This window comes from Dermacentor albipictus, chromosome 5 (genome assembly GCF_038994185.2).
Source record: "Dermacentor albipictus isolate Rhodes 1998 colony chromosome 5, USDA_Dalb.pri_finalv2, whole genome shotgun sequence".
Lineage (NCBI taxonomy): Eukaryota > Metazoa > Arthropoda > Arachnida > Ixodida > Ixodidae > Dermacentor > Dermacentor albipictus.
Genome location: NC_091825.1, coordinates 42,328,658 through 42,338,916, shown reverse-complemented (window position 1 = coordinate 42,338,916; position 10,259 = coordinate 42,328,658).

The following is a 10,259-nucleotide window of genomic DNA, read 5'->3' as shown; positions in this document are numbered from 1 at the left end:
CAGAGAAGTCAAAGAACTGATGAAAGAAATTAAGTCACTGAAGACTAGCAACCAAGCTCTTCAGGAGGAAAACCGCAGGTTAACTGACCGAATCGAAGACCTCGAACGCTATTCTCGAACAAACAACATTGAAATTAAAGGCGTCCCTGCAGACTATGAGCCATTTGAAGCCGTCGTGAAGTTGGCTGAGTTTATCGGTGACGCTGTGACCGAAAGTGACATTGATGTTTGTCATCAGTTACCAACCGCAAAGGGAAATGAAAAAAACATTGTCGTGCGGTTCGTGAGGCGAGAAAAGCGTAATGCAGTCCTTGCGAAAGCAAAGAAACTGCGGATCACGACTGCTGTACTAGGGCAAGGGAAAGCGAGTGCCGTGTACGTAAACGAGCATCTCACCCGAAAAAGTAAGCAGATACTTGGCGCTGCAACAGCAAAAAAGAGGCAGGTGGAGTGGAAGCACGTATGGACCAAAGACGGCAAAGTCTTCGCACGTCGAGAAGATGGCTCCCCTGTGCTTCGGCTCATCAGCCTCGATGCCGTACAGCTCATGACAAACAATGCTGAAGAGCCGTGATAAGCCTATCAGAGCAATCTCTTTCAATCCCAAGCTTATATCTTATTTTCTTGTTGCGCCAAGATGGCTGTTGCGCCGAAAAACCTAAAAACACTGCGAAACAAGAACTCCCCAGCCTTCCTTCATCTTAATGCACGATCATTAGAAAATAAGCATGATGATATAGATTTGCTCATTGATTCTACTGATGTTCACTTTGACGCCATAACGGTCTCTGAAACTTGGTATTCACGACAGAAAGTTCCGTTTACGCGTACTGGTTATGAAACCTTTGTACTAAACCGTCCGCAACGCCGGGGTGGTGGCGTGTTGCTGTTGGTTAGTCGCGCTCACGACGTGCAAGTTGTGAAGGAATTCTCTGTCTCAAATGATAATTTTGAAATATTAACTGTGCAAAACGGCTCTAGGATTATATCAGTGGTCTACCGGCCTCCTAACGCTCGGTGTCAAGTTTTTCTTGATTTTTTTGAGGAAATGTTAGAATTCGTGTCCCAAAACAAATATGTACTATTTCTCAGTGGTGACCTGAACATAGATTTGCTATCTGTTTCCAGCATTAGTAGTGATTTTCAGTCAATTATCACATCTAGTGGATTTAAAAATGTTATAAATGAACCAACCCGCATCACTGATAGAACATCTAGTCTACTTGATCTGTTTATCACAAATGCAGACTGTGAAATTGTGTCAAGTGGAACACTTATGTGCGATATTAGCGATCATTTTCCTGTCTTTGCTTTTATTTCTGATGGAAATGAAGAAAAGCGTGAACGTAGCATGCTTGTGCATACGCAGCATATTACCGATCGTTCCCTTCATGCTTTTCGATGGGAAGTTCAAATTCATGATTGGAGTCATGTTCTATCGTGTACCGACGCAGATAGCATGTACGAAGCGTTCATTGTGGATTTTAACACCATATATAAGAAACATTTTCCAGATATCGTAATCAGAAAATGTAAGAACTCTCGAAAACCTTGGATAAACACTTCCCTTTACAAGCAGATAAATTTTAAAAACCGCATGTACTGGGAATTTGTGAAAACCAAAGACGTTGACAAGTTTAAGGCCTTCAAGGTGTTTAGAAATAAGCTAAACGCTAAACTAAACGCCGCGAAAAAAGAGTATTACCAAGCCTATTTTAACGATGTGGTGAGCAACTCGGCTCTGCTCTGGAAGCGACTAAACAGTCTTATAAAACAGACCAATGATTCTAATGTTAACAGCATGCTTGTGAACGACCGCGTTGTCCGCGGAGAAGATCTTTCAAATGTTTTGAACGATCATTTCATAGCTGTTGGAAAGCCTACAAGTTGCAACAAAACAGGCATACCCTCGATTCATAAAACAGCACAATTTTCTGGTAGTATGGTGTTTTTTCCCACAAGTGAAAATGAAGTTAAAAATGGGTTTTATGGCTCAAAAAATTCCAAATCACGTGATGTAAATGACATGCAAGTTAGGCCAGTCAAATTTGTTATAGACATAATTGCGCCCATTTTAGTTGAAATCTACAACTTATGCTTAGAAAAGAGCTGCTTTCCGAAGGAAATGCAGATTGCAAAAGTGGTAGCAATCCACAAAGGTGGAAATAAAAATGACCCAAATAATTTTAGGCCGATTTCCATTTTGCCTGTCTTTTCGAAGGGCTTAGAAAAAATCCTGCACAAGCAATTGTATGGTTTCTTAGACAAACACTCGCTCATCTCGACATCTCAGTATGGTTTTCTCAAAGGCAAATCAACGGAATTGGCTTTACTAACACAAAAAGAATTCATAGCTACAGCGTTTGATGCAAAAGAACTAGTCTTAGGTATATATTTAAATTTCACGAAAGCATTCGATACTGTTCATCATATTACACTTTTAGCTAAGCTTGACCAACACGGAGTACGTGGTCACGCAAACGAGCTTTTGTCTTCGTATCTGCAACATCGGTGTCAGTACGTTTGCCATAATCATTCAAACTCAAAAATAAAGGCCATCCCACATGGTGTGCCACAAGGGAGCATTCTCGGACCACTTCTTTTCATTGTTTACATGAATGATCTTTTTTCGACCGCTGAAAGCATCAAATGGATAGGCTATGCAGACGATACCACCATTTTTTTCAGGGGCACAAATCAGGACACTCTCGTCAATTATGCAAACATTGTGCTCCGGGATATCGCAAATTGGTGTGATAGAAACTATTTAAGAATTAATGCTAAAAAAACGCAAGCGATCATGTTTCGCCCAAAGCATAAGGCCCTAAATCTTGAAGACAGGCTGTATTTAAAAAGTGAGGAAATTAAAATTTTAAACGAGGTTAAAACACTAGGAGTTATATTTTCAGAAAATCTGATTTGGAACAAACATGTGGAATCTCTTTGCGGAAAGCTAAACAGAATAACGGGACTGTTGCATAGACACCGACATGTCTTGCCTACCACTGTGAAACGAACTGTATATAACTCACTTTTTCTTTCTACACTAAATTACTGTCACCTGGTCTGGGCAACGACATCAAAACAAAACATCGCTAAAGTAAAATTATGTCAAAAACGAGCAATTCGTGCTGTAGCTAATCTTTCCTCCAAAGAACACACGTCTAAATATTTTAACGAATAAAAAATAATGCCGGTTGAATTCATTTATTCATTTCGTCTAGCATGCCTGTACAGAACAACGTTGAGAAGGGGAAATGTTGATTATGTAAACTTGTTTAACCTGAATCGTCGCGAAATTCCCTATAACACGAGACATACCGACATTTGGTTAACAAGCTTTTGTCGTACTAATTATGGACATCAATCTATGTCCTACCGCATAGCTGATCTACTAAATACCCTAACTACAAGTGGATTAAACCCGGATACTATGTCTCCTCGTTCTTTTTTCACTTACTTCCTCTCGCAAAATCCCGCTGTGTGATTTCTGTACTTGTATTGGATTATTGTATACATATTAGTACGTAGATTTGTATTGGTATACATTAGTATCAGTGTATGTATATGTGTATGTATGCACATATGCTTATGTTGTCTATTTATATCGAGTTTGATACATCTGATGTATTCAATCTTTGTTCATTTTTTAACTGTATTCACAGCTTATTTTTCTGAAATTATTTCGTATGTAATTCTATTTTCTTCAATTTCTTTTGTTGTTGTTCTGCAGAAGAAAAAAAAATACTGCCTGCACGTCCATGTTACCTTTTTTTTTCACATTGCCTGTTAAGTGCCTTGACTTATGTACCTATACTACTGCTGCACACTGTCGAATTGTACCACAGGGGGCCGGGCTTAGTCAAGCTGCAGTAATGCAGCTTTTTCCCGACACCCCCTTTCTCTTTGTTGAGAGATGAAATAAAACTTTGAAACTTTGAAACAAGTAGCTCTCCCATGGAAAGAAAACGCGCCAGACTTAACAGACAACAAGAGCATAGCATCGCACAGACTGCACTCATTAATGGCGAAGCTGCTGCGACATGAAGAAACCATTCTAGACTACGATCAGGCAATCAGGAAATACCTGCAAGCTGGACACGCCGAGGAAGCGAACGAACTGGATGAGTCCCCGCTGGGGCCCATTTACTGCATGCCACACCGAGGTGTTGTCCGGCCTGGTAGCGAAACTACCAAGTTGAGAGTCGTAGTCAATGCCTCCTCCAAAGCGGCGGGAAAGCTGTCACTGGACGACGTCCTCTTCGCAGGACCTAACCTAAATCCAAACCTAGCGGACATCCTGATTCGATTCCGAGTCCATAATGTGGCCATAATGTCCGGTATAGAAAGGGCTTTCCTTCCAATCGAGCTTGTAGAGAGTGAACGCGACGCTGTTCGCTTTTTGTGGTATCAAAGTACACCAAGGCAGGCCGACGCACTCCCTTCAATCAAAGAGTACCGCATGACAAGGGTGCCATTCGGCGTTACATGTAGCCCGTTCCTCCTCGCAGCTACCTTAAGCCATCATCTCAAAACGGTACAGGATAAATTTCCTCGCACCACTAAGATCCTGAGTGACAACCTGTATATAGATGACTTGGTTACTGGTGCCGACAGTGTAGAAGAGGCGAAGCGCATAATCAGGGAATCGCAGTCTATACTCAAGGCTGCAGGTATGAACCTTAGGAAATGGCGATCAAACTACCCAGAACTGATTGCATTGTTTGCCGAAACTGAAAGCGCCCAAAAACCTCTACCGGAGCTAGGCCCCACAAAGATTCTCGGTGTAGAATGGAGGCCTGACACAGACGAATACGTTTTTGAGATGACCGCCCTGATTGGATTTTTGGCAAGTCGGCAGGACACGAAGCGATTCGCATTACAGGCCTCGGCGCGCATTTTTGACCCATTTGGCTTTCTCTCGGCCATTACCATCACGGCGAAGATCATGTTCCAGAGCCTCTGGGAGCGGGGTACAGCATGGGACGAAAGGCTTCCTTCAGATTTACAGGAGACATGGGATAAATGGTGCCAACAGCTTCCTCAACTTCGGCAGATATCAGTCCCAAGAATATTGGCTCGTAACCTAAGACATGCCCGAACGAAATCTGAGCTGCACTTATTTTGTGACGTGAGCCCCAAAGAATAAGGTGCAGTGACCTACATAAAGGCGCAAAATGAAGAGGGTGAAATCACCATAGCACTATTAATGGCAAGGGCCAGAGTCGCTCCACTGAAGCGACTGTCACTGCCGCGGCTAGAGCTGATGGGAGCGCTGATTGGTGCACGGCTCGCAGGCTACCTGACAAAACAACTGAACGTAGACGGCATTTCCGTGCACTGTTGGACAGACTCAACTGTCGCACTCAGTTGGATCAGGAGTTCTGCGCAAAGGTGGAAACCGTTCATTTGCAATGGAGTGCTGGAAATTCAAATGCTAACAGACCCAACTGTATGGCAACATTGTCCCGGCAAAGAGAACCCGGCGGACTTGCTTACCCGTGGCATCTTGCCTGCGGAGCTGGTCGGCCGCAAGGACTGGTGGACAGGCCCAGAGTGGCTTAAAAGGGAAGAGCGAGTCATTGCGGTACCAGATATCCGGGAGGGCGAGCTCTACATGGCAGAAGAGCGAGCGGTCCATATTCTTCACACCATCACAGAGAGCACACCGGAAGCACTAATGAACCTGGAAGACCATAGCTCACTAACCAGAGTGCTCCGCGTATCAGCGTGGGTGAGGCGTTTCATTCTAAACTGCCGCGGCCGGTCGAAACTTACGGGCGAGGTGACGGCTGAAGAGGTAGCCGACGCGGAAAAGCTTTGGCAAAGAACCTGTTAATTAGATACGTTCGGCAACGATGTTTGCGCGCTGCGTGCCGCCAGACCGCTCGACCGGGCATCGTCGGTAATAGCGTTGAACCCATTCTTGGATGCTGATGGTATAATGAGATTTGGCGGGCGGCTTCAGTACAGCACAGAAGAAGAAAGCGCTAGGCATCCCGTAATATTATCACCGTCTCATCCGTTCACACGCTTGCTCATTTCTTGGGAGCATAGACGCCTACTGCACGCCGGAGTACGGGACACGTTATCCCAACTTCGAGAATGCTTCTGGATTATTCGAGGAAGACAGACCATGAAATCGGTCATTCGACGCTGTCTTCCGTGCCACAGGCAGAGTTGCCGAGCTGCACAAGAGCCCACTGCCCCGTTTCCCCCCTACAGAGTGACCCAGGCTGAGCCATTTCAGACGACGGGTATCGACTTTGCGGGGCCCATATTCTACAATGATAGCGTGTCCGAACACAAAGCTTGTGTTGCTTTGTTTACTTGTGCGACAGCACGAGCCGTTCACCTGGAGCTTGTTAGAGACCTCTCGGTGAAGTCATTTCTGATGGCGTTTAAGAGATTTGTGTCAAGGAGGGGAATCTGCAAGACGGTTCTGTCCGACAGCGCATTGACATTTAAACGGGCATTTAAAGATCTGAACCAGATGTTCCACGCCATAAAGGGAAGCGAGGTCCAGTCCTTTTTTAGTGCACAAAATATCAGTTGGAAATTTATTGTTGAGAGAGCGGCGTGGTGGGGTGGCTTTTGGGAGAGAAAGGTGAGAACCATGAAGGCCACCCTTCGCACAGTGCTCGGAAGGAGCTGCCTTGACCATGACAGCCTCCCCACGGTTCTAACCCAAGTCGAGGCGACCGTAAATTCTCGTCCGTTGACTTTCGTCTCTTCGGACGCGGGGGAGCTTATGCCCTTGACTCCAGCACATTTCCTAGTCGGTCGCAGGCTAACGAGCTTGCCTCCCTTCCGAGAGACCACCGAAGTCAAATCGTCTGCACAGACACTAACACGCCTATGGAAGAGACGCGCCAGGCTTGTTGACTCATTATGGAAATGGTGGAGACGCGAATACCTACTGCAGCTTCGCTCAGCGCATGTTACAAAGCCAGGCAGAGGAAGAGGCATCGGTGTGGGAGAGATAGTTCTCCTCGGGGATGATCGAGCCTCATGCCAGATGTGGAAAATGTGTCGTGTTTTGCAGACTTTTCCAGGAAGAGATGGCCGAATGCGTGCTTGCAAGATCCTTCTCCCGAACCAAAGCGAACTGCGATGACCCGTACAAGCCTTGTACCCACTCGAGCTCAGTGAGGCGCCAGCCTGTGCTAACAATGGTGGCCGAGAATGAGCCGGCGCTCATTGTGGGGGAGGATGTTGAAAGTCGCAAACGAGCAGCATACATTGTTTCATTCATTCATTCAGAATTTATTTAAGACAACGAAAAGGTTGTCCAGGGTGACGTGGCAAAAGGCATACTTTGCCTGACGAGGCCACGCCACCCGGATGACAGGCGGCACCACAGGCTACAAAAATCAAGAAAGAGCATTACATAATAGAACACACATTCAATATTTTTTACACAATGCATAAGACATCCTTACAAAACACAGGCTTTCGGCGGAAAAACAAAACAGCATACTTCAAAGCACAATTCGATCATAGCAGTATTTACAAAACACACTAGTGATAGGTATACGTTCAGTTTTCACCTTTAAGGTTCATTTATGAGCATTGCTTTAATTAACATTTTGTATTTACGTATAGAGGGAGTGCTGCGTACAGTATCCAGAATAATAGGGTATTGATTAATTAAGTCAGGAATTTGCCATCCTAACCTCTGAAAACCGTAATTAGTGCGTACACGAGGTGTTTCCATACATTGTTTCCTAAGTTCGTATGTGCTAAGTTTAGTGTGATAGGTGGTTTCGAAGGTTATTTTGTCTAGTTTGTACTGGCGTAATATTTCCAGACATAATTTGTATGTGTGCAGTTTACTTATTTCTAGTATTCCATAAGACCTAAACAAGGGCCAGCAGCTGCGCAATAACTGTATTTTCCCAATAGCTCGTAACGCCCGCTTTTGAATTGCAAAGAGGGAATCTCGATTTGTTTGTGTCGTCGTTAACCATACAAGGGAACAGTAGCTTAAACGGGAATGTATTAATGAATAGTATATTTGCCGCTTTATGGACGCCGGGAGATATCTCAATTTGTTTAAAATGCCAACCGCCCGACAAAGATCACTTCGAAGCTGATCAACATGCGAATTCCAAGAGAGATTTTCTTGAAACAGAACACCTAGAAAACGAATTTGCGAGCACTGTTTCAGCTGAGTGTTTTCAAAGTTTAAGTTTAGGTTGTCAGGAGCTTTTACACCTTTTGCTCTGAAGAGAATGTATTTGGTCTTACTAGCATTTAATTGCATCTTGTTTAGTTTTAACCATGTACTCAAGCCGGTCAACCAATAGTTAGCCTTTCTTTCGAGCGCGTAGGGGTCAATACCTGAGAAAAAGACATTAGTGTCATCAGCGTACAACACTAGGTTTTCGCTGCCTGGTATATTCACAATATCATTCAGGTATAAAATAAAGAGTACAGGTCCGAGAATAGATCCCTGAGGCACACCATATTTTATTGTTTTTACGTGTGAGGCTGCAGCATTTATGACAGTAAATTGCTCTCTTGACGTTAAATAGCTCTCAATTAAGGTCAACGACACGCCACGGAATCCGTAAAGTGGAAGCTTTCTTATTAGAACATCGTGCTGAACACAGTCGAATGCCTTTCTGAAGTCGAGGAAAATTCCCAGGGTGTGTGCCTTTTCTTCAATGTTGTTTAGAATTTTTTCCTTTATCCCGAGGAGTGCGGTTTCGGCTGATCTATCTTTCCTAAAGCCAAATTGCTCATCGGCTATAATATTTTGCGCGGTGAGAAAGCGGACGAATCTTTTGTTTATAACCTGTTCGGCTACCTTTGCAAATACTGGTAGTACTGATATAGGCCTATAATTTGTTAGTTCGTTCGCTGGGCCACCCTTGTGCACAACAGTCACTTTGGCCAGTTTCATTTTCTGCGGAAAAACGCCTGTAGATAAAATAATGTTGCAAATGTGAGAGAGCGGACAACTGATTATTTCACCTACAGCCTTTAGAGGTTTCGGTTTAATTTCATCTGCTCCTGGAGCACAGCCATTTTTTAGTGTCAGAATAATATCTAGCACTTCACGTTCGTCAGTGGGTGCTAAAAACAATGTGTTTGCGGCGTTTGATGCAATGAACTGCTCGCACGGTGAATCAACTGAATTCCCATCGCATGATCCGACTGCAATGAAATGGTCATTAAATAAATTTGCGACTTCGTTGTCAGTCATAGCGTCGTTTTGATACGGAACCTTTTTGTGCTGGAAATTTTTCGAGAGTACCTCCCTCACGGTTTGCCACATTAGCCGTGAGTTACCCGTAATGTCTGCAAACTTTGTTATGTAGTATTCAAATCTTGATTTTCTAATATCTGCATTTAATTTGTTTCGAACTTTTTTAAACAGTGTAAAGTCATTTTCATGCTTGGTATTCAGGAATTTTTCAAACAGCCTGTTTTTTTGTTTGATTCTCATATGCAGTTCATGAGTGATCCAAGGCTTCCTTATCTTTTTTCGTTTTACCCATGGCTCGAGGGGAAAACACTTCTCGTATGCAGCCATAAAGCAGGAAAGAAAAGCCTCGTACGCTTTATTTGCATCTGTTTCCATTAAAATGGAGTCCCACCTTTGATTTGAGAGAAGATATTTGAATTTGCTGATAATTTTTTCAGAGTAATGGCGGATAAAAACTGGTTGCTTATTTGAATTAGGCCTTTTGTGAGGTAAAATGCAGTAGATTGGCAAATGGTCACTTAAATCGCACTTCAATACACCCGATTTGACAACGTCAGGCGGAAAGCTTGTAATGCAAAGGTCTAAAATACTTTGAGAGGTACCCATGAGGCACCCATGGTTGGGGGACCGACGACACAAGAAAAAGAGGGAGCCGGCGAACGGACGAGAGGCGCCCCACTGCAGCATGTGCCGTCCGGCGCATCTATCAACAACCTGATCCGTTCCACCGCCTTTTCGGCGAACCGCCCACTCAGTGCGAGGCGCGAGCGCCCCCGACAAGGACGAAGGCCTCGGTGCGGCCAAAAGAGAACGTGGACTTTGTGTAACTTCTCCCTTTCCCTTCTCCTTTCTTCGGTCTATCTTTTGTAAATAAACCAGTCTCGAAACGGATCCCAACGAGTGAAGTTCCTACCTTCGAGGCTCCTGCGTGCATGGCCGTTGCCGTCCACCTTAGTTAACGCGGAGCAGAAATTAGCGGATCGTCCAAGAGCGACAGCAATTAGAGTTAGCCCAAAGGCGCGAGCATTCATTTACACTGGTCGCC